This window comes from Acinonyx jubatus, chromosome C2, assembly GCF_027475565.1.
Source record: "Acinonyx jubatus isolate Ajub_Pintada_27869175 chromosome C2, VMU_Ajub_asm_v1.0, whole genome shotgun sequence".
NCBI classification, from domain to species: domain Eukaryota; kingdom Metazoa; phylum Chordata; class Mammalia; order Carnivora; family Felidae; genus Acinonyx; species Acinonyx jubatus.
The window spans coordinates 5,077,279-5,102,500 of NC_069384.1; the positions used below are offsets into that span (position 1 = coordinate 5,077,279).

The 25,222-nt window shown below is 43.7% G+C and overlaps 1 protein-coding gene across 2 annotated transcripts in view; it reads left to right on the forward strand.

The window, feature by feature from the left end:
* The window catches only part of DSCAM (DS cell adhesion molecule), a 693,896-nt gene that overhangs the window by 105,488 nt on the left and 563,186 nt on the right, over window positions 1-25,222 (forward strand). The gene's annotated exons all lie outside the window — the stretch shown is intronic.

The window sequence follows — 25,222 nt, forward strand, 5'->3', positions numbered from 1 at the left end:
TGTCTGGGTACTGTGGCCCTGTAACTTGATGCTTAAAATTAGTCATCACAAGCTTCTTGTATTCTTTTTATTTCTGTTCCCTTTTTGTTGTCGACGTAAGTGAAACCTTTTTAATAGCTGCAGCCTGTCTCCCTGTTATAAGCAAACAGCATCTTGACAAAGACAAAGGACAGCACCGAGTGACCATGCTGTTCTGAGTGCTCCCCCGTGCTGGTGAAGTCAACTCTCCTGTTATCTCAATCTTTTTTTTAAAAGTATATTTATTTATTTTGAGAGGGTGAGAGCACAGAAGGAGCAGAGGGAGAGAGGGAGGGAGAGAGAGAATCCCAAGCAGGTTCCCCACTGACAGTGCGACGTGGGGCTCGAACTCACGAACCATGAGACCATGACTGGAGCCAAAACAAAGAGTTGGATGCTTCACCAACCAGGCCATCCGGGAGCCCCTGTTATCTCAATCTTAAAGACATGGAAAGAGAGGCGCCCAAAAGGTCAATAAGCTGCCTGAAGTCATGTGTTCGGAACGTAGTAGAGCTCAGATGCTGAGGAGTTTAGTTCTGGAATGTTCCTAACCACAGTCTGAGGTCTTGTAGGAGGAATCAGGTGTGTGTGTGTGTGTGACCAAAGGTAGAAGCAGGTGTGTTAAAAGGTCCCCTGCTCTTCAAATGAAGGGAGGGAGGGAGAACAGATCTGGAAACAGACTCTTGCTGGGTAAACAGCATCCATCAATAATAGCACTGGGCCCACTGAAATGTGCTAATTTTTAATCAGGTGGCTATATTATCAGCGGCAGTGTTTTCTTTATGATTGCCACTATGTTAATGCTAAAAATAGTAACGACCCCTCATTAAACATTTATTGGCCAGAAATAACTCTTTAAGTGCCTCATCTAAATATAAGCCAGTTACGATCAGTCCCATTTTCGTGATAAATTCTTTGAGGCTTGGGTAAGTTAATTCTCCCTAAATTCCATGGCTGATAAGCTAGATAGAGATCAAACAGAGCTGCCCAGAAAATAGAATGGTCCCAGAAAACTTCAACAAGAAGCTGGTAAAGGACCGTAGATGTCAGTTGAGGCAAACATACTGTGGGGAAGAGGGAGCCCCAGGCTCTCTCCTCCGGGGAAGTTCTGGCTGTTTGGTTCATCAGAAGGGGAGACAGAAGTGATGCTGAGCCAGGATCATTCTTGCCACCTTGCAGCTTAGTGCTGTCGCCCTATAATTAGGTGTTGATCCGTGACATATGAATCACCTGCCACTCAAACTGCTGAGCTTTTAAGTGCAAACATCTCTGGTAACAGGAGTAAAGTGGTATTTCCTTATAAAGCTCTGTGTCCTTTTAACAAGCATCACATAATCCTATAATATGCATCATTTCTGCCTTTCGGTGAAATCAAAACCTGCCTTTATAACTAACAGTCAAAATTCAAGAACTACAATAGTGAAAACAAGAAACTGGAATAAGGGAAAATATCTTTTATAGTCTTAATTGCCATAATTCTAGAATATTCCTTACCATTTTTTCTATATATAAACTTGTTTTCTAATTGAAATAACATTGCAATCACAATTTTGCTTTGTGTCTAACATTGTATCTTAAATATTTCCTATCGTATGTCATGATCTTTTTAAATACAATTTTTGGCCCATAATATTCCATTAATGTCTCATAGTTAATTGTTTTCTTCTGTGGTTTATTTAGATCATTTCCAACTTTGTGGATTTTTTTAAATGTTTATTTATATTTGAGAGAGAGAGACAGACAGAGCATGAGTTGGGGAGGGACAGAGAGAGACAGAGATAGAGACAGAATCTGAAACAGACTCCAGTCTCTGAGCTGTCAGCACACAGCCAGACATGGGGCCTGAACTCATGAGCCGTGAGATCATGACCCAAGTGGAAGTTGGATGCTTAACCGACTGAGCCACCCAGGTGCCCCTAGATTTTTTTAATGTTTATTTTTTATTTTGAGAGAGAGAGGGGGAGAGAGAGAGAGACAGAGGCAGAGAGAGTACATGCAAGCAGGGGAGGGGCAGAGAGAGAATCCCAAGAAGGCTCCATGCCATCAACACGGAGCCCGACGTGGGCTTGAGTGCATGAACCTCAAAATCATGACCTGAGCCAGAATCAAGGGTCAGACAGACGCTTAACCAACTGAGATACCCAGGGGCCGCCCAGCTTTGTAGATTTTTAATAAATAAGATTGAAACGAACAAGCTGGTGCAGAAAACATGTGTGCTGTTTAAGATTATAACCTTGGGGGCGCCTGGGTGACACAGTTGGTAAAGCGTCCGACTTCGGCTCAGGTCACGATCTCGCGGTCCAGGAGTTCGAGCCCCGCATCGGACTCTGGGCTGACTGCTCAGAACCTGGAGCCTGTTTCCGATTCTGTGTCTCCCTCTCTCTCTGCCCCTCCCCCGTTCATGCTCTGTCTCTCTCTGTCCCCAAAATAAATAAACGTTGAAAAAAAAATAAAAAAAAAAAAAGATTATAACCTTGGAATGCAATAGAGAAGAAGATGCCCACAGATCTGGTTTGAGTCGTGACTGTGTCTCCCCAGCCGCGTGGCTGTCGTGGCCTGCCCTACCTTAGCTAATGTCTGGGGAACCTCTGCTTCTCATCCCTAAAACGGGGGTGCTACCTGCACATGAGGTTGTTGTGGTCCTTGTCTCTTGAGGCTCAAAGGATACATTTAAAGAGTCTCATCACAATTGCAGTGAGGAAATTCATCAATGGTGACTATTAGCATCGGGCTTTGTGCTGACAGCATGGAGCCTGCTCGGGATTCCCTCTCTCCCTCTCCCTCTGCCCCTCCCCACTTGTGTGTGTGTGTGCGCGCGTGTGTGTGTGCGCGCGCGTGCTTTCTCTCAAACCATTTATTTTAAAAAATAAAAATAAAATGGTTTTCTGAAAGCAGAAATATTGGGTGAAAGATTACAGCGTTTTTCCGGGTCTTGATCACAGGCATCCGCTTTCATTTCAAATGAAGGCAGGTGTGTTTGAAACCTGTCGGCTACGTGTGGCATTTCTTTAATTGCTAGAAATTCTATATGCCCCTTAACTAGTTGCATTTCCTCCTCTGTGACTTGTCTGTTCCCATATCCTTTGAACTGAATTAAATTCAGTAAACAACACTAGAGTAGCTCCCGTGTGTCAGCACTTCTTTAGACGGTAGCCGTGCAGGGGCGAATGGGATTCGATCCTTGCCCCTCTGGAACGGTCGGTGAGTCTAGTGGGGGTGTGTGTTTGCACTGCCCTACACACAGTGACAGGCATGTGGCCGAAGGAAGTGGCGAGAGTGCTTAATTCCTTTGCCGACTTATCTCTGGATGCCTTAGCGCTTTTTCAGATTGATTTGTGAGTAGTTGACCCGCTTACACTTCAAGCCAATGAGCATTTCTCTTTTGTGTCATGGATGGAAACAAAGGTGGCAAGTCAGGACTCTGGATTCTCTTACTTTGTCTACTCGCGGCTCTTGCAAAAGCACGTTTCGTTTTTCTTCTTCCTGAATAAGTGAGGCCACACCTCGCCCTCTGGAGGCCTGGACCGTAGAGCTGGGGGGCTGGGGGGGGGAGAGGGGTACAGATGGCTTCTGTTAGCCGAGAAGCCAGCTCCATAGTCTGCATTTGGGCGTTCTGGAGGAAATAAGATATTAACTGCAGAGAGTGTTCTGGAAAATCAAGGGTGAACCACCCGTATTGAAACTCTGATGGCAAGTGTAACGGCGGGCTTAATTGAGTTTTTAGAGCCAAGACTGCCGTATAATATCCTCATATTTTGCAAGCAATTCCATTTACCTTCAGAGAGCACGTCAGGCTCCCACTGCTGTGGGCAAAAAGAAAGTGCAGTGGTTTACATACGAGAAGGGACTCCCTCGTACTCCTGGCTTGACTCCAGGCTCTGGCCATTGTCTCCTACAGTGGCCTTTTCCGACGCGGTGGATCATTTAAAAATAGACTTTTTAAAAGTTTCATTTAAATTGGTTTTTCACTGAGATACAACTGACATGCGACATTGTGTTAGCGTCAGATGTGCAACGCCGTGATTTGATATTTGTATCTGTTGTGAAACGACCGCCACGGTATGTCTAGTTGACATTGTCCCCATGCATAGTGACATTTTTTTTTTAATTTAAAAAATATTTTAAAGGTGTTTCTAGAGTAGTATTACAGTCCTCTCTCTTTGGTGGCTATTAAAGCTAAGACCCTCTCCTCAAGGTTTCCTCGGATTTGAGGTCCTTGATTTCACTCTCAGGCCTCCTTCCGAATTCCTTAGGCTCCCGTGGATCTCCTGAGGACCCCAAGTCAGTGCACCTCTAATTCAATACTCGCCGAGCCCCATCAACTCGTTATTTATTAAGCGCTGATGTTTGCAGATTTTAGTTCAGGCCTGCCATACATTTCAGATTTGGGGGTCACTCACTGATGTTGGGATTTTATTTTTAGGAAGCCAATGAGACATTCTAGTTCTGCTCCTCCATCCGGAACTGATGAAGAGAGACATGAGAGAGAGAGAGAGAGAGAGAGAGAGAGAGAGAGAGAGAGAGAGAGAGAGGAGTCAGCTGTAACTCAAAATAGCATCTAGAATTCTATGACAGTTTTCACTTTGAACCCCAGAACCGGGCCGAGCTGGACCCCGCTCAGTTTACCATGGGGGTGAGAGCAGAGCGGAGGAGGCGCTCCCTTGCGGGCAGACGGGGGCTGGCAGGTGACAGGTGCCAGCAGGTGAGGGGAAGAGAAGGGGATGTGCCATGCTTCTCCCAACTCCCCTCTCGCCTGAGGGAGGGAGGGTCCCGAGGCTCATGGGTGTTACACTCCAGCGCGGGCTTTGTCATCTGTGGACCGCTGATGTTTGGGGCTGGATCACCGTCGCGGGGGCCTGTCCTGTGTCTTGTAGACGTTTGGCAGCACCGTGGCCTCTGCTCACTAGATGCCGTAATACCGCGCAACTCTGCTGTGACAATTTGTGCTGTCTCCAGGCGTTGGCCGCTGTTCCCTGGGTGCAAAATAGCCCTCAGTGGAGAAGCACTTCTCTAGTACAGGGATCGTCCTGGAAGAAGAGGCAGAGTATCCTTCCCAGTGCGCTTCCTAATCCCAGCACATAGGGTCTACGGCCTTCTCTGCTCGTCCCAGCTCCCTGCGTGTGCCTCCTCCCTCCCATTTTCTCCATCCTCCCCTCTCATAATGACTGCCACCGGCGGACTGTTGCAGGGGCAGCAGCTCCCTGGCTTTGTGGCCCTCAAGGGCCTACCTGCACCTCTGTACCCCTCCCAGGGCCCCCGCACTGCCCTCGGCACGGCGCGGCCTCATGTGCATGGTTGTTCAGATATTGGAAGGAAAACGGGTGTGAACATTTTCCCATAAATATTTAGCTGCCAGTGTGATTCCCTCAAAGCATTTTATGCATTCATCTGACCCAGCAGACGCATGGATCTTACCTAGCACAGAAAGCAGACACTCTTAAAACAGTGGAGAGAGTAGTAAGTCATGTCTGTGCTGCTGGCTGTAAGCCCAGTCTGAGCTGGCACAAAGTGCCATTAAAAAGTGATAATAGTCGCATAGATTACCTTCTTCACATGTGATTCCTCTGAAAAAGTGTGTTTTATTCATCATTCTTATGCTGTTATCTTGGATCCAAACTACAGTTTTCCAGCTATGTGATACATGTAGCTAATTAGGACTAGTTGGGGGGTCGAAAGCAACTTATTTTGCAAAGCATGTTCACTTGAAATGATCTCAATAATTCTATAAACTATTTTAGGAATTAGGGCTCATATGTCATTAATTACAGGACCCTTGGTCACATCACTCAGAAAAGCAGCTTCCAAGGAGATGTGAAACAACAAAAATTCAAGCGAGTAATTTAAAGATCTGACGGGCTTTATTAAGCCACTCATGAATTGGGCAGCAGTGCCCCATCCAGTGAGTACAGGGCGGCTCGAGTCCCAACAAAATGGAAGGTTTTTGTAGGAAGGAGGGTGGGACAAGGAAGTTATTAACAAAAGAAAGGAAGGGTTGTTTCAGGCCGGGTCACCTTCCCTGGGTGGGTGGGGGTTGATCCCGCAGATGCCCTCCTCTTCCTGGGGTGGGGGCAATGGGGAAGGTCCAGGGGACCGGTCACCCCATCTGACCCCACCAGAGAATTCCTGACTCCCAGGCTGAGGCTACATTTCTGCGGGAGGCCCGACCCACAGTCAGGTCAGGTGTAAAGTCACCCGGCCAAAGTGACACCACTCGGGGGCTGTGGTTTTCTTTTTGACAGGGATCAAGTTATGGAACCCATAGGTCTTTTCCAAGGCACAGAAATAGGCATCTCTTCAGTTATTTCGTGCTTCTTAATAGAAAGGTGTAAGAACCTAGACCTCGTCTAATCAACCTTCAGCGCCCTCGGCCGCACCAATACATCCTCCCCGTTGAAAAATTGCAACGCTAGCCTCAGTCACGGGCAGTTCTAAGTGTCAGAACATTCTACCTTACGTGGAGGCAAAATCTGCCTGCCTTGAACTTCCTTCTGGAGGGTCCTGGGGCCACAGAGAACACCCCAGCCTCTCGTTCATAGCAATGGTTGCAGGATCTCCAAGATTCTTCTGTCACATTGTCCAGAGTTGCCTCTCCTCATACCTCTACCTGGTATGGGATGGATTGTGCCCCTCCCCCAACAAATTCGTCTGCTGAAGCCATCGCCTCTGACATCTCAGGGTGTGGCTATAGTGGACATACAGCCTTCAAAGGGGTGATTAAGTTAACAAGAGGCCTCACCCTAATCTGACTGGTGTCCTCGTAAGAAGAGGAAACGTGGATCCACGGAGAGACGGCGGGGATGCACGCACACAGAGGAAGGGCCGTGTGAGGACGCAGCAAGAATCTGGCCATCTACAAGCCATGAAGAGAGGCCTCAGGAGAGCACAAGGCTGCTGGCACGTTGATCTTGGACTTTCAGCCTCCAGACCCTGAGAGAATAGATGTCTGTTATTTAAGCCACCAAGTCTGTGTTTTGTTACGGCCGCTGGAGCTGACTTATACATCCTCTGTCCCTGACCCCACTATGAGTGTGACATGTTAGTGTCCTGTCTCAACTTCCCGCTGTGTAATCAAGATAACAATAACACCTGCCCCGTGGGGCTGGCGAGGGATTACCCGAGATAATGAACAGTGCCTGGCACGCTTTGATGACCGTTACTTCTTGTGAACGTGCCTATCTTTATATTATCTTTAAGTAATAAAAATATTAAATGCGACAAGGTTAGGACAAATCTAATAGCACGATACTTCAGAATTTCTGTAAGGTTGACTTCGATCCATTCCTAAATACATTCAGACATTTGTACTTACGGCTCACATCCTTGTGCCCACACCTTTCTGGTTGAAATTTAGATTTGCTGCCTCTGACATTTTCCTAGTTTACTGGCCTTTTACGTTTTAAAGAAATGATTAAAAATATTTAAATTATTTTGTTTTTAAGTGTGTAATGCTGGTCAAAATATGCAAATGGGAAGACTGTTCTTGTGGGATGGTTACTTAGAATCATGAGTTTACTTTCTATTGGCTAATATTTTTCTAACAGTAATAGACTTGCTTTGTCGTATTTTGTAATGGCACCCATGTTGGGCTTTAGGGATCATGAGTGAATTACATACACTATATCGTTAATATACCGCAGACCCCCAAATATGTAAATGAAGACGCTACTGACCTGGAAGCTTGAGTCTGGGTTCTAGACTCCTCTCTCTTTCTGTCCTGCACTTTGCATTGCTCTGGAAACCTTCTTGGATCTCACACCAGGTTATTCTCATGTGGAGACAGACATGACAGGATCAAGGGCACACCAGGCTTGTGGTCCTTTGATAGGCTGTGCGGATCTCATTTCCTCCTTACCACACCATCTGAGGTCAGAACTCTTTTGTCTTTACACATAAGATTTGATTTTTATCCACCACTGGGAAGCGCTGTGACTGGCAGTGTCCTCACGCTCCCTCTTGGAAATGAGTGAGGTGGGGTTGGTTTAATGTAAAACGTTCCAGTAATAACTTTCAGATGTTATGACTCAATTTGATTTTCTGAAGTCATCATGGAGGGACTATTTTAAAAGTCTTACTCCTTTAAAAATGCTCTGCAGAATTAATGTGGCAACAGCCAGCCACCCCGTCCAACCCCAACCTTCTAGAAAAGATATGCCTCCAGGACATTTCTCCAAATGAAGTGTCAAATCCAAATCAAGTCAAATTTCCAGTGTGGGATAATGGGCTCTATTTTATGACTTTCTTCTGTGCCCCAGGGGGTGCTTGGGCCCATTACACAGCTGGTTGGTGTATATTAGGTATATTAGCAGAGGGACTTTGAGTGGCTGTGGGCTCTTTGCTTGGTGAAGCCCAAGCCACAATTCATAGGTTCTGGGGTTATTAACAGTGCGCCGGGTTTCCCCAAGAATGCTCAAACTCCATTCTGTTACGAATACTTAATAGCAAGGAGAATGTGATTCTTCTCTTTTTAGGGAAGTTTCTGTGACTCAGCGAATCCATCCTAGTGTGATAGGCAAACTGTCAAAATTAATGAATGCCAACTGAGATGTGGTCCCTACAGGGAGAAACCTGGCACGGTTGTGAATTAGCATTAACGCCCCCATGCATCTCGAACATGCTACATTTTTACCACGGATTCAGGCCTAGGGGATGTCTTTAGAGGAAACCACAGTTTTAATTTTGGAGAAGCAGTACACCAAGGTAGATAATTCGGATTTTTCTAGCACCAAAGGAAAAAGAAAAGAAAAGAAAGAGGAACTGTAATCAAAGACATTTCGATGGTAGAGACTTGTTTTGGTTTTTGTGTGGCTTCAGGTTGAGGCTGTCATGGCTGAGCCTTACTCTGTCTAGGGTAAGAGACGACGTGAGGGCAGGTGATTTCGAAGGCCTTGGAGTGAGCCCCCGGAAATACAGTGCACCAAGACAAACGCATCTGATTATGAGAATTGTACGTCGTTACTCTGCAGTGGTGTTTCGATGAAAGGTGTATAACTTGGGGATTTTGGCCTTTAAGGGGCTGAACGCAGAAAGGCAGGTGCCTTGCCTCCCTTCTGAGAAAGAGCACCCAGCCCGTGCCCCTCATTTGTGGGGGAGTCTGGGTCCAAACACAGTCCCTGCTGCAATGACTCCTGTAGAGCGAACCCCAGGTCTGTGTCTCCCTGCAGAGTTCAAACGTCGTACGCGTTCTCATCTCTAATGTGAAAACAGCAGTAGTGGCTGCAAGATGGGCTTTGAGAATTTGTTTTCTACTAAAATAGTTCACATAATTCGTGTTCAATAAATATCAGTCATTCAGCTACACCCAAAACAAAAGCAATGATCGTCGAGTTAACAAAATTGAAAGTTGGGTAACGCACTTGGTGCCACCGTCTTGGCAGATGTGAGGCTCGCGAGTTGAGATGACAAGAATGTTGTGTGCGGGTGCAGCCACTAAGTAAAGGGGACACGCTCTCATCTTTGTACTGCCCAGAACACGAACGTGAGATCTTGGATAACTCACTCCCTTCCTTCTTTTTGGCCTTTGTTCTCTGACCTCATACGGTGTGGACCAGCACACCCTCCCAGGGACTTAAGGAGATGGGGGGGAGGTGTTGGGGGGGATGCACTGGTATGGGTACGATGGTCTATAAAAGTACAGGTGGAATTATTAATCATGTATCACGAAAGCCTAATTTTAGAATGTTATATTTCACTGAGATTTATTTATTTATAGTTGGTTGAACTTAGTCAAGCAGCCATGTATTCAAGAAGCACTTCCCGGGATTCGACTCCCTGCTCGAAATTGTTGGAGGGGTCACAGATCTATCAGGGAATTCGACCAACCAAGTGTTGACCGTTTAGAAACTCAAACTTTAAGGAAGGGGAGAGACAGATAATAAAAAACTGTAACGAATAAGTACATTAGGCAGCGTGCTACAAAGTGATCAGCATTGTGGAGAGAGACCGCTGATGAGGGCAATTGGGAGTATTCACCGTGGCGGAGTGCGGGGTGAGAACAAGCCTCGATGAGGAGGGGCTCCGCAAACACTGGAGAAGGTGGGGGGAACCAGCCCTGTGCTCTCTGCGGGAGGAGCATCCCAGGCAGAGGGAGGGGTCTGCGGGGACGCTGTAGGGACTAGAGGCGGGAGTGGAAGGAGCAAGGGGGAGGAGTAGGAGGTGACAGCAGAGAAGGAACAGTGAGTATGGATCATGGGGAAATAGAAGCTTTTGTGCCAGAGAATGAAGGCCCCGCAGGGTTCTGAGCAGAGGAGAGAGATGACCTGATGGGCTCGCCTGGATCGCTCTGGCTGATGGGTTAGTGAGTCTGTAGGGGGCAGAAGTGGATGCCGAGAGAGCCACGGGGCATCTTTGGGACAAGGATGGGAGGTGGTGGTTTGGACCAGGGAGGTGGCAGGAGAGATGGCCAGGAGAGATGGCGAGGTGAGCACATTTTGGAGGTGCAACTGACGGACCTCCTGATGCAGTGAATGTAAGGACTCAGAAAAAGAGGGACATTGAAAGGTTTGGGCCCGGCACCTCTAAGAATGGATGGACCTTAGATCTCTTATTCAAAAGCAGCTTTTTACAGCTCTACTTTTTTTTGTACGTATCCTTTGCGGTTTTAATTTATCTCTTTCTGAAATATTAACAAATGTGAAAAAGAATCACGTGGGAAGAGGAGGATGGCCAGAGAGCTTCATGAATGTGATACGTTCCGAATGGTGGGTCCCAGAATAGGGGTGTGATGGAAGGAACCAGGAAATTAGAGCAACGATTTACCAGAGTTCCAGTCAACAGGTTTCCACCCCCTAAAGTCTTAAGTGTTTGAGTCTCCCAAATAAAGCTGTGTAGGTGGTGGGATTCCTGTATCCTACGTTCTGTCATTCAGAGCCCGTGGGGGGCTGTTAGGTTCCATGCTGGCCGATACGGGGTGAGAATCGGTTTGTACGCGGGAGGACGCACGTAAGGGTCGGTTAGGGCTGCTGCTTCATGTGATGGAATGAAACACACTCTCCAGAAGCACAGTCACCTACTGACTTTGCTTTCTGTATTTTTTTTCCTTTTTAAGCTTTTTTTCTCCTAGTATTCAGATCTGTATTTTCAAATGCTCTGTTTACACTGAAATACTTAATTTTTGAGGGCTAGATATCTATTTAACTTAATTTTATGGACTATGAATGGCTGCCCTCTTCATCTTCTCCTACTTTTCTCGTATAATGATATTACCATTTTGGGTTAAATCAATATTTAGGGTTTGCATTATTATAACCATGTAAATATTAGCTACAGCTGAGCCACATAGCACCTTATGAACACTTTTCCTTTCTGCTATAGCTTTGTGTTTTCCCTGGGATTAATAATCACTGACTTTTTTGTTTACTTAGTCTTCACGGCATGTGAAACTAAATCATCCCCCAAATTCTCCAACAGGACTAAGTACTCCTTTTAATACATTCCGATACATCAGGGTCTTTGAATGTTTATTTATTATTTTTTTTTGAAACATGTCTGGGAGCCTTTTTCCTGCAGGAGTCTGGGCTAGTTTCCACTCTACCACTGTTAACTGGGAATCTTACAGTTTTTTTTAACGTTTATTTATTTTTGAGAGAGAGAGAGAGAGAGAGAGAGAGCGAGCAGGGGAGGGGCAGAGACAGAGGGAGATGCAGAATCCGAAGCAGGTTCCAGGCTCTGAGCTGTCAGCACAGAGCCTGAACCCATGAACTGAGATCATGACCTGAACCGAAGTCGGCTGCTTAACCGACTGAGCCACCCAGGCGCCCCTTTTCTTGGAATCATTGTCACTCTGGAAACTGCTTTTCTTGAATTCCTCACCTGCATTTTAGTCTCTGTTTCCTCTGTACGTCATATATTCCTCTCCCTTGATTTGCTGCTTTATTCATTCTAGTAGCTTTCTGAATAGGGTGCATGAGAGGTAAAATTTTTTGAGTTTGCGTTATCTAAAAATGTCTTTGCTTATTTGCTCAAATACCCTGGGTGTAGATTTCTAGGTCCACCCCGTGACTTTTGCTATAAATGGGCACACCAAGGTTCAGAGGTGAAAGATATCACCTTCATACTGTTCCATGTCAGACAGCAGGTTTCAATCATGGAGAACCCCAAGGAAGATGGCACCTTTGGTCCAAAGAAATGCCTTTCTCCATCAACGGAGCCCTGATTTGAGTCATATTTAAGTGTCCGCTGCATTATCTTTGTACTCAGTGCTGTGTAAGCAGATGGTGTACAAGGATGATAACATCCCCTTTGTTGCATACGTGGTATAAATGTTTGAGCAATGAAGAAAGTCACATAAACGAGCCATATCTTGGTGAAGCAAAGGCAAAAAAGTGAGAAAAGTGACATCAGCGGGTATGAAGGTTCAGATGATGATGGAGGCAGGTGAGTTCCGTGCAATATTCCCCAGTGTCACGTGGGAAGACAGAGGGGTGTATCATACCTGGAATCCAGACCCTGGTTCCTCCCATCACTGCTTTGGAGATAGTAGGTATTGCTGATAAGACAGGGCAACTGAACATCTATACTCCGTCACTGCTCATTCATCCTGCTCCTGAAACTCTACTCAAATGGTAGGAAAGACATTTGTACATAATCCTAAGGACAAGGAGAAGGGGGTAAGATGGTGGCAGCCATGAATTGGCAGTGGTGGTGTGAGTTGTCCGTGACGTAACATACTGGAGAAAGCTGAAGAAAGTCACCTGAAAGGAAGCCAGTGAGCAGGCTGCTGAACTGAAGGGGCCAGGTTAGACTAGAGCCAATCCTCTGAGAATCCTTCTAATTGAAAAATCTTGTTGTCACTTGCCACTTAGGCTACATTTTCAGTATTTGGAATGGTCATTCATTTGATTACCGGAACACGAAGGAAATCTGTGAATTACCTGGAAGAATACAGTACTTTAAGAAGTAGGCTTATGGAAGTCCTTAGGCCAGAGCAAAATGGAAAATTGAGCGGCCCTGAGCTCGGTAAAGTGATGCTGAACGATGGAAAGTGATGCTAAAGAAAATGATGCTGAACGATGAAATTAACTAAGAAGAATTTTTTTTTTTTTTGGTCATTACACTTCAATGCTTTCACTTAATACTGGAGCTTAAGGTTTCACGTCTGGAATTAGATTTTACAGTTTTCTGTTGGGGTCCCCTTGCAATCTCTGCCTTTATTTTGTTCTTTAATCACACGACAGGTAATTCAGTTGGCCTCAGTTAATTTCATTTCACCCCTCCCTTTGATAGTGTTATTTTATTGCTTTGCTGTTCTGTTTGTTTCTGGTTCACATCGCTGTGCTTTTGGACACGCCGCTTGTTTTTGTAGTATTTTCTCTCTCTCTCCAAGTCTTTCAATCTTCAGGAAACAGTTCTGTCAGCATCGTTATGAGGCATCATTCTTTCCCACTCTTTTTTTCCCGAGGATTTTCTTAATTTCCAATTCCTCGTATGAGTCTGCAGCCGTACTTTTTTCATTAATTTGTGCTATTCTCGTTCCCGCCTTTGTTCCCACGTGTCGCCAAATGCCGAGGAGTCCTTTACATCGTTTTGGATGATGCACGTGCTGTATTGCTGTGATCGTAATTCCCGGAGTGCCTTCTGCTCCTTCCCAATCACTGGCCGCTTTCATGCCTATGGGAGAACTTGGAGCTTTAAGTGTAAATGCTGGCACATAGCAAACTACATACATACAATTCATTACAGTGTCTGTGCTCTTCTCTAAAAATGTACATTTAACTGCCAGCAGTGTTACTGAGAGTGACAGTCATCCATCCAAAGGGATGGAGAGACTTTATCTCTAAATGAATTCCCTCTGCACATATGGAAATACTTCTCTAGAAGGATATTGCGAACAATGCCGAGACATTTTCTGAGCAAAAACATTAACATTTTTCTTATTTTTTTCCTCCAGAGATTTGTAAAATACATAGCAAAATTGAACTTTTTTTTTTCCTTTTGAAAAATCGGTACAAATATTGGATAAAAAGAACCCTTTTACACATGGTAGCTAAATCTCATAAACGTGTTCTTCTTATAATATCTGAGAAGTTCATTCTCTCAGCTCCTCGTTCTTATTGTCCCTTGACATCTATATAATGGAATTTTGATCATAAAAGATGATGCGTATGACATACACATTAAATATTGTTCCTTAAAAAGATTTTTGGGGGCCTCATACAGTATGAAAGTCATAATATTTTTCTTTGTGAACATTTATTTATTCATTCTGTAACAATTGGAGAGCCTCTGTTATATACTAGTCAGTACACCAGGGAACGGGAATAAGTTGCGTCGCATATATGCAGTGCCCCTCTTGTGGATTATAATTCGGTGTGGGGTACACACCAAACAACGAAGAAAAGAATTATGAGTGAATCAGGCAGAAAGAAAAGGTAGGACCTCGGGTCTACTCTGAGAGGTGGAAGACCAGGAACACGTTTCTAAGGACTTGATGTATAAGCTGAGATTCAAAGAATGAATCGTATTCAAAGAATGAACAAAAGTATCCCAGCAAAGGGCCCTGGATCTGTGCTGTCCCTTACAAGGGAAGACGCTTGGGGACCCAAGGCAGTGGGAAGTCCAGCGTGGCTGGACTCTAGGGAACCATCAGCGTGAGGTAAGATTGAGTTTTTTCTATGCATAATGTATTACCATCAAAATAAAAGAAGGCGGATCCAATCTCAACAAAAAGCACTGATAGGCCACCCCCCTGGAGGTTAGCACTGCACAAGAAAGAAATGTTGTTGTGTGCAAATGTATTAGGAGTTGCTGAACTGTTTTCCAAAGTCATTGTGTAATTTTACATCCCCACCATCATATATGAGAGTTTCAGTTGCTCCAAATCCTACGAAAATTTTGTATTGTCTTCTTTTTAAATTTTTATTGAAATTCTAGTTAACATACAATGTGATAGTCGTTTCAGGTGTACAATATAGTGATTCAACACTTCTATACAACACCCGTGCTCATCACGGTGAGTGTAAGTAACCCTTAATCCCCATCACCTATTTCACCCCCCACCCCCCGCAACCCACGTCCCCTCTGGTAACCATCAGTGTGTTCTCTGTAGTTAAGAGTCTGTTTCTTGGTTTGCCCCTCTCTCTTTCTCTTTCTCTCCCCTTTGCTCATTTACCTTGTTTCTTCAATTCCATATATGACTGAAATCATATGATGTTTGTCTTTCTCTGACTGGCTTATTTCACTTAGTATAATACTCTCTACCTCCGTTTATGTCATTGCAAGTGGCAAGATTTCATTCTTCTTGATGGCTGAGTAATATTCTATTGTGTGATTTGTGTGTGTGTGTGTGTGTGTGTGTGTGTGTGTGTGTGTGTGTGTGTCTGTGTATCACATCTGCTTTATCCATTCCTAAAGCTATGGAAACTTGGGCTGCTTCAGTATCTTGATTATTATAAATAATGCAGCAGTAAACGTCAGGGTGCACGTATCCCTTTGGATTGGTATTTCTGTATTCTTTGGGTAAATACCTCGTAGTGCAATTGCTGGATTGTAGGGTAATTCTGTTGAGGAGCCTCTGTACTCTTTTCCACGGTGGCTGTACCAGTGTGCGTTCCTGCAGGCGGTGCACGAGGGTTCCCCTTTCTCCACGTCCTCTCCAATTCCGGTTCTTCCAGCTTTCGCTACTTTTTTTTACAGTGGTGGTAACATGGGATTTTCATTTATCCTTTTAACCTACCTGTTTCGTCATATCTTAAAAGGAATTTCTCCTGGATAATGTATAGTTAGGTCTTGATTTTTCATCCAGTCTGACAATTTCTGCCTTTTACTTGGAGTGCTTAGCTATTAATTAACTAATTAATTTCAGAGAGAGACATGAGCAGGGGTGAGGGGGAGAGGGGAGGGGTGGGGGAGAGAGAGAGAGAGAGAGAGAGAATGGATCCCAAGCAGGCTCCATGCTTAGCATGGAGCCCCATGTGGGGCTTGATTCCATGACACTGGGATCATGACCTGAGCCAAAATCAAGAGTCGGACACTCAACCAACTGAGCCACCCGGGTGCCCCCGTTTAGCCATTTATATGTGATGTGAACGTCAGTTGTTAAGATTTACATCTACTGTCTTGTTACCTGCTTCCTATTTATTCCATCTATTGTCTGTTCTTTTTCTTGTCTACTTTTGGATTAGTGGAGTATTTTTTTAATGATCAAATTTTTTATCTCTAATGGGTTAATATCTAAGTTTTGTTTTGCTTTACCTTTTGTTTTTTTTTAAGTGGTTGCTTTAGGGTTTATCTTATTGAAACTAACATGGCCTAGTTTCCAATGCTATTCTAGTGCTTCATGTGTGGCAGAAGAAATTATAGCAGTAGATTGTCATTTCCCTCTTCTCACCTGCCTTTGTGCTCTTATCGTCACTCATTTTATCCCTATATATGTTACAAACCCCACGATACGTTAATATCATTTTTGCTGTAAACAGTAAATTGTCTTTTGATTTTTTTTCTATAAATGGGTAAATACATATGGTTTTTTAAATTTTTACTTACATACTTACTATCTTTTGGCTCTCTTCATTTCTTTTGTGAAGTCATAAATGTCTATCTGGCATTTTCCTTTTCCCAAAAGACTTCCTTTAACATTTCTTACAATTGCTGATCTATTGTCATTGAGTTCTCTTAGCTTATGGATATGTGAAAAATCATTATTATTTTGCCTTCATTTGTGAAAGGGTTTTTTTGTTGGGCTGTGTATAGAATTTTATATGGCAGGGTTTTTTTTCTTTATTCTCTTTAAATAATGTTTTAATTTTTTGCTTCACTGTCTTCTGGTTTGCACTGTTTCTGAGACGTCAGCCATCGTGCTTGTCTTTACTCTGTATGTAGTGTGTATTTTACTTAGAAATCTGGCTGCTTTTAAGATTTTTCTCTTTATCATCAGCCTTCAGAAATTTATGATGTGTCATGGTGTGATTTTTTTTCATGTTTCTTCTGTTTGGGGTTCTTTGAATTTATGGGATATTTGGAGTTCTAGGATTCATTAATGTTGAAAAATTTGGATGGTAATTTTTCAAAAAATGTTCTGTCTCACTTTCTCCTTCTGGAACTCCAATTATACATATATTAGGTCATGTGATATGGCCCCTGCATCTCACCGATTTGTTGTTCATGCGCTTTAAGCCTATTTTCCTTTGCTTTTTAGTTTATTTAGTTTCTACTGCTCCAATTTTGGTTCATTGATAGTTTCCTCTTCAAGGCCTACTCTGTTATTCATTCCATTTGCATGTTTTTCATTCCATGTATCATATTTTCAATCTCCAAAAGTTTCATCTCGGCTATTTGTATAGCCTCCATTTCTTTTCATCAATATGCTCTTGCTTTTCTCTGCTGTCTTGAAAGTGTTGGGAGATTGTTTATAATAGCTATTGAATGTTTATGCCTGCTAATTCTGTCATCTGTCATTTCTGTGTCTATTTCTATTGAATCAATTTATTCCTGATAATAGATCATCTTTTCCTGCTTGTGTCCAATTTTTACTGAATACCAGACATTGAAAATCTTGCGTTATCGATTATTAGATTTTGTTCTTTTCCATTAACTAGTATTGAAATGTGTTTTTTGGGCAGTTAAGCTCCTTGGAATCAATTTTATTCCTTCTGAGATCCATTCTGGGATCCCTTTTAGGCTCTGTTATGATTAATTTGGCCCCCACTGTTACGCTGATGACACTTCTAAGTACTTTATCTGATATCTGATATCCCATATGTCAGTTCTGTCCACCCTGGCTGGCAAGAATATGAATTGGTCCTTCCTCCATGTGAATTTCAGAGCTTTTCCACCTGTTCCTCTCTGGTGTCTCTTATCCAGCACTGGCCGTTTCCTCACATACATGCAAACGTCCATACACAGCTAAGGCTGTGTGTAAAGACTCATCCAAGGAAAACTTCTTTGGGTCTCTTGATCTCCCCAGCTGTGCAACTTCCTTCTCTCTGCTTTGTAAATCTGGAAGCCTTGGCCTCCCCATACCTCACATTTGTGCTTCTCAGCTCCAAAGTTCCACCAAGTTCTACTTGGGTTTCCTCCTTTTGGGAGGATCTGGGACCTCTCTCCAGGCAGGAAGCTGGGCACTTGGGGCCCACCTTGTTTGTTTATTCCCTTCTTTTGTGCGTTACTGTTCTGTATCACCTGAATGTCTACTTGTGAGAGGGCAAATCTGGTTCCTGGCCTTTTGGTTCGTTTGTTTTGTTTTATCATGGGTAGAAACAGAATTTTGTATTTAAAAGTTTTATGCCACTGTGAAGTTTTATCCAAATCTTATTCATGAGAACAATTTCACCATTGCTTCAATGCTGGGGAATAGATAGAATAATTGAAATATATTAGCGTTAAATGCATATACCATCTGAGCACATTTTTAGAACCTGACTTGGAATTAGTTTATGGAAGTTTGGAATGCTTTTCAAGTCATTATGAGACCATTCACTTATCTGCTTTCAGATCATCTGATAAAGACGACACTAAATTTCAAAGCATTTATTCAAGCATGAAAACATTTTGTAGTCTCTGAATCAGTGAAGAGTTCTGCTTTCTAGATAATATTTACCTAAGGCTAAGTTATATCCCTTTTCATTTTGGGAGACCTTTACAGAAGCAGTTCATTTTACTAATAAGCACATTCATTGGCATATTCCTGTAGAATCAGTAAACGTATTTCAGTCCGAAATGGCATTTCCATTCAAAATGAATATATCCAATTTGCACATCTAATGGTCTGTTTTGGTTCTCATGTTTTCTGATCTCTCTGTAGCAATTGCCACTGTTGAAAACAACTGGTTGACTTCCTAAAATACTGTCTTTTTCTTTCTAAGGCATAATTCTCTCTCTGATTTGGGCTCCCGATTTCATAATTTCCTCTTTATCTTCATGATGGCTTTTTCTTTTTTCATTACTTTAAAAACATTTAACTTCTTTTTTTTATTAAAATTTTTTTTTAATCTTTATTTACTTTTGAGAGAGAGAGAGAGAGAGAGCGAGCAAGCGAGCGCGCGCCGGGAGGAACAGGGAGACACAGAACCCGAAGCAGGCGCCAGGCTCTGAGCTGTTGGCACAGAGCCCGACGCGGGGCTCGAACTCACAAACTGCAAGATCATGACCTGAGCCGAAGTCAGACACTTAACTGACTGAGCCGCCCAGGCGTCCCCAAAGTATTTAACTTCTTAATGAAGTATGGAATATATACATACAAGTGTACCTATCACAGCGTATAGCTCAGGGAAGTTTTCATTAGCTTAGCGCATCAGTGTACCCAGAACCCAGATCAAGAACATGTATGCAGCTGGCAGCTGGATGCCACCCTGTCCTTTCATTCTCTAGACCCACCCTGACCTGTGATTTCTTTTTTTCTTTTTAATTTTTTAATGTTTATTTATTTTTGAGAGAGAGAGAAAGAGAGACACAGAGTGAGTGGGGGAAGGGCAGAGAGAGAGAGAGACAGACTCTGAAGCAGGCTCCAGGCTCTGGGCTGGCAGCACAGAGCCCGATATGGGGCTTGAACTCCTGAACCACGAGATCATGATCTGAGCTGGTCGGATGCTCAACAGACCGAGCCCCCCAGGAGCCCCAGCTGACCTGTGATTCTTAACATTCTGGATTAGTGTTTCCTATTTTTATGCTTGATATAAATGGAACAATACAGCGTGTACTCTTATTGTGTCTCTATTTGCTTTGCTTCAGCATTATGGTTGTGAGATTTATGTATCTTTTGTAACTATAGATTGTTCATTCTCACGGTTGTGTGGTGATTCAGTGTACAAATGCATCCTACTCTATTTGCCCGTTTTTCTGTTGGTGGATATTTGAGTGGTTTCCAGCTTGGGACTCTTACAAATGGCGCTGCTAGGGACATTCCGGGGTGTGCTCTTTTGGTGAGGGTATGCATACATTTCTGTTGGATAAACACCTCGCAGGTGAATTGTTGAGTCATAGGATATGCATATGTTCCGCTTCGGGAGATACCGGTGAACGGTTTTCCACAAAGTCTGATTTTATGAGATTCCACCCCCATCTGCACCGTAGGAAGTTCCTATTGCTGTATGTTCTTGAGCCCCTCAATATATATAGTCTGTCGTTCCCACTTTAATCATTCAGAAGGCTGTTTAGTGCTAACTCCTTATGTTTTTAATTTCATTTGTTTGTTGACTAGTTACACTCAGCATTTTCTCATGTGCATATCGGCTATTTATATAATGGCTTCTGTGAAGTGACTGTCCAAGCCTTCTACTTTGTAATTGGATTCTCTTTTTCTTAATGGTTTGTAGGAGTTCGTTATGTATTTTGCACACCAGTCTTTGGCCAGATATCTTTTGCGCAACTCACCTTTTGTATATTAACTGTCCCTGAGGATCCATCTCTTTGTTGTTTTTTTTTTAACTTTTATTTTATTTTATTTTGAAAATTTTCATTCCAATGTAGTTGACGTATGGTGTTCTCTCAGTTTCAGGTGTACAATACAGTGATTCGACACTTCCCTGTACGAATTACTCAGGGCTCATCAAGATAAGTGTACTTTTTAGTCCCCCTTGCCTATTTTACCCCCCACCCCCACCCCGCACCACTCCGTCTCTGGTTTTTGTATCTCCTTGTTCGTTCCACTCTCCTTGGTATGTCTCAGCCAGTGGTGAGCTTCGGTATCCTGGACTATGGCATCTCTCGCCGGGGACTTAGAGCCCTATTCCCACCTCACTACTGAGTGGCCCAAAGGCAGTGCCCCCTTGACCTTAGTAAGACTGACATTGTTGTGTTCTCTGCCCACCTCCGTTCTGCCTTGTATGTTCTCTATTTTTCTTCATGGGGCACCATGCGACCAGGCATATGAGCTGTTGAATTCTGACCATAATGACTTTTTCCTCTTCCTCTTTCACATTCCTTTCATGGCCCTGCCCACAAATTCTGGCGGGGTCACATCAAGACACATTCATACAGGCTTTCTCCTCCCTTCACCCCACCCATGACCACGCAGGTCTAGGCCACCCCCGCAGCAGCCTAGTTGGACTTCCAGCCTCCGCTCCTCATAAGCCCAGTGTTAACTTTCTAAGACGACAATTTGGAAAATGGCTTGCCCTGCACCAAAACGTTCACTGTTTCTCTATTTTTGTTTAAACCGCTTTCTTGAGATGTAATTCACATGCAATAAAATTTACCCATTTGTATAATTCAGTGGTTTTTCGTCAGTTTGCAGATATGTACAACCTTCATCAAAGTCGAGTTTAAACCTTTTGAATGACCTCACAAAGAGCCCCTGCATCCCGAGGTTACCACCCTGTTACCCCACACCCTCACCGCTAGCTCTAAGGAAACCACTCCCTTCTTTCTGTCCTTGTAGAGTTCTCTCTTCCGGAGAAGTCATGTGCTGTAATTACAGAGTATGCGGCCCTTTGTGATTGGCTTTTTTCACTTAGCATAATGTCGCCAAGGCTCATCCATGTCTGTATCAGGTGTCAGTATTTCATTTCTTGCCATTACCGGAGAAACTTCCACTGAATGGACGTACCAGATCATGCTTATCTGTTCTTCGGTTGATGGACGCGCTGGTTGTTCCCACACCTGGCTATTATAAATAATGCTCCTCTAAATACCTGTGCACAAGTTTTTGCAGGGACACGTGTATCCATTTCTCTTGGGTATATACCTATGGATGGGACTTCCTGTGACCTGCAGAATTAAGCATATGCTTTTTAGCATGAGATCTGATATCACTTAGGATCTAGACTTTATACCAAGTATCTGAAATGGAAGCTTCCTGAGATCACCCTCCAAGCCTTGGTTGCAGTGTCCCCGGGCCTTAGCACAGTGCTAGGCCAGTAGTAGGTGATGGGTGAGTGTGTTCAGAGTGAGTGGGTCTGAAGACTCTCAAGTTCCCTCGCTCACATTGTGCATCACTCTTATTTCTGTCCTGAAGTTCCGATTATCCGGGATCTTCTTGCTTCTCTCCTGCCTGTGATTGACTCCGTGTCCTAACTTGTTTATGCCCCCTGCCTAGAATCTCCCTTCCGCTTCTCTTCTTGAGAGTTGGCCTCATCTTCCCCAGGTCGGGGTAGTCTCTCTCATCGATGCATCCGTAGCATTTCGTGAGTAGTTCTGCCACAGCGCTCAGCAAAGAATTTTCATCCATCTCTTTACTGACCATGGTACCCCCTGGACGAATGAGCGATTGTTTTCTTTCATGTCTCTTCACCTCGCCAGATCTGAATTTTCAAGAAAGCAATGTAGACTTATTTTTTTTCTTTTTAGTGTAACATTCTTCTTTCTGTTGTCACTGGAGCCCTGCTTATGCCATCTGTTATAACGTGATAAAACGTGGAGAAATCTGTACATGAAAGAACAATCCTCCAAAGCCCCTTCCTTCGGCATCCTTGGTGTCCGTACCCCGGGATTTTATACGCCGAATGTTGGAGCGAGATTATGCCAAATGTTTTGTTTAGCTTTCTGTTATTAAACTGCAGTTGGTTTCTGGGAAGTTTCACACGCACGTAATTCACATCGAGATCGCCTGTGCCCTTACTGGAGGGAGCAAATGTTGCTGTATTTAAAGTACGTGCAGCATGCTATAAAATGAAGTACTATTATTTAAGCAGATGGATGGTCCCTTAGATGGAAGAAACAGAAGCTGCTGGAATGTAGTTTGGGTTTTCTTTTGCCTGTGGCCATATGATGTGTATCTTAGAGAATGAGTTTATGTTACGTTATTAAACCCAGTGGTGTGAAATACAAAGACTAAAGTGAAATACCTTAAAAATGTGAGGAGAAGTGACAGTAATCCCCTGTGGGTCACTTATCTCCTTAACTATACTAGGATTAAACGTTTATTTTGCATTTTTTCTTGCAGGCATTTGAATAATTTCACATTTATATATGAAATATTTCTCACATACATTCATGTGTTCAAAGACTATTGTTAACAAGGCTAACTTTTGTGAGACAAGAGAATGAATTCAGATATGACTAAATTTTATTTAGTTCAAATTACCTAAATCCAGTTGACAGAAGAGTAATGTGGGGTGGGAACAAAAAAGAATCTGGTGGAATTAATTAGCCTCAGAGAGTGACAGTTTCCTCCCTCCTAACAATGTGTTTGGGGTGATGTCAGTTTCCTCGAAAGCTGAAATGTAAAATCACCGTGCTACTCTCAGCATTTTTATTTGAGTTGAAAGCTGTAATGTTTAACTATTAACTCTGCTTCCGATCTGAGCCAATTTCTTAGTTAGCAATAATTTTCATATTCTGATTTATGGAGCATTGCTAAAGATTTTAGTTATGGTTGGGAGAGGAAGCCATCAAAGTTACTACTTGATGAACACCCCCCCCCCCTTGCCTGTCTTCTCTTTGAGTGAGTCTGTCACTTTTACAAAGTGGCTTTTTCTCCACCATCTTCTGGCATGGTGGTGTTTCCTCCATGGTGTCCCCTCTTTTCTCAGCTCAGAAGTAGTCAGCACTGGCTCCAGTGGGCAAGCTGGTGGACACTTCCGCTGAGACAGATCAGCAGGAAGCAGTTGGATGTTCAGATGAGCTACCTGGGGGATGCTGAATGTCCTAAACACAGCTTCTCCGGGATTTGGCTTTATAGAGGAAAGGCGGCCATATGCTGAAAGTAAATCTTCATCAGAAAGACCGAATCTGGCCTCTGTGAGCTCCTAGCCCTGAATCCACGGTCAAGTGACAAAATCCCCACCTCTTCTTCCGTAAAGTGGAGCCTGTACTCGCCTGGCAGAGCTCCTGTTCACAAGACTAAAAGAACACGTTGAGGATCACAGCATTGCCTGGGATGGTATAGCGCTCAGTAAATGATACTCTCATCTCTGCCCAGTGAGATTAATTCCAGGCGTCGAGGGCATCTTTTCTCGCGTGAATATGTGACTAAGAGTGCGTTTGTTTTTAGAAAGTCACACAGAAGCACAAATGTCTGCGAGGTAGGTCTTCACAGCGTTTTAAAACCTTTCGTTAATTTTTGGATTCTAGAAGTTGTTCCCTTTGTTCCTGGAAGTGACACTCTGACTCCTGGTTACCGAGTGCAACACAGGCACTCAGTAAATGAATTAAAAAGCCAACTATGTGTGAAGAGGTTTGCAGATATCTTACTCGTAGCAATGAAAACAGTTTAAATAACTAAGATCAGGAAAACAGTTCAGAGAATCATGTTATATAAAATGTGCATCCACTATTTACTTGGAAGGTCTGAATAGAAATATGGAATCTTGTATATGAAACAGTGTTAAGAGAATGAAGCATAACCTATAACAATCGCATGGTTTATGTATTCGCATTATTACGTAGAATTATCATAGAGGTGCATACGGCACGTGGGCAGATGGACCAGAAGAGGAAGCTGCCACGGGCCGGTGGGATTGAATGATACATCTCTCAAAGTTCTCATTATCACCGCTGCCCATTTTTGAGTAAAAAATGCCCTGTTGAGGGGCGCCTGGGTGGCTCAGTCGGTTAAACGTCGACTTTGGCTCAGGTCACGATCTCGCAGCTCGTGAGTTCGAGCCCCGCGTCGGGCTCTGTGCTGCCCGCTCGGAGCCTGGAGCCTCTTTTGGATTCTGTGTGTGTCTCTCTCTCCCCCTCCCCCAGTCATGCTCTGTCACTCTCTCCCTGTCAAAAATAAATAAACATTAAAAAAATAAAAACAAACGCACCATTGCTTTGATGCTATTTGTAGAAAATCAGTTGGGCTTTTCAAAAAACGTTTTACATACAAATGTAGACTTTCATTGGTAAAAATTGTGACTAATTTCGTTCAAGAATATGTCTCCGTGTGCCTCCAACCCAGAGCAATTAAGTCCTAGCAACTGGATCCAGTCCTTCATCCTTTTAGCTTGTGCTTATCGAGCGCCTGCTGGCTGCCAGGCTCTGCACTCTAGGTGACAGTGTGAGCGAATCATGACACTTTCCTCAGGGGTCTTACGTTCTAGAGGGGGAGACAAACAATAGAGGAATACGAAACACAGAGCATGATTCCCAGTAGTGGTCACTCCTGTGGAGATAGAGCAGGGTGTGGGGAACGGGCTGGTAAGTAACCTGTCACAAGTTCAGGTCCAGGGTAACTTCGCAGTTTGTGTACAGAGTGTGTGAAATGACGTTGACGCCTTATTTGTTCGTACCGGCCTCTGTGTCCGTAGTTGAGCAATTTTGAATGGTTTCGTTGTAGTCAAACCTGGCGATTGTTTATCAGAACGACCTTCTGAGGCCAGGCTGATTGAAGGCCAAGTTCAGAGCG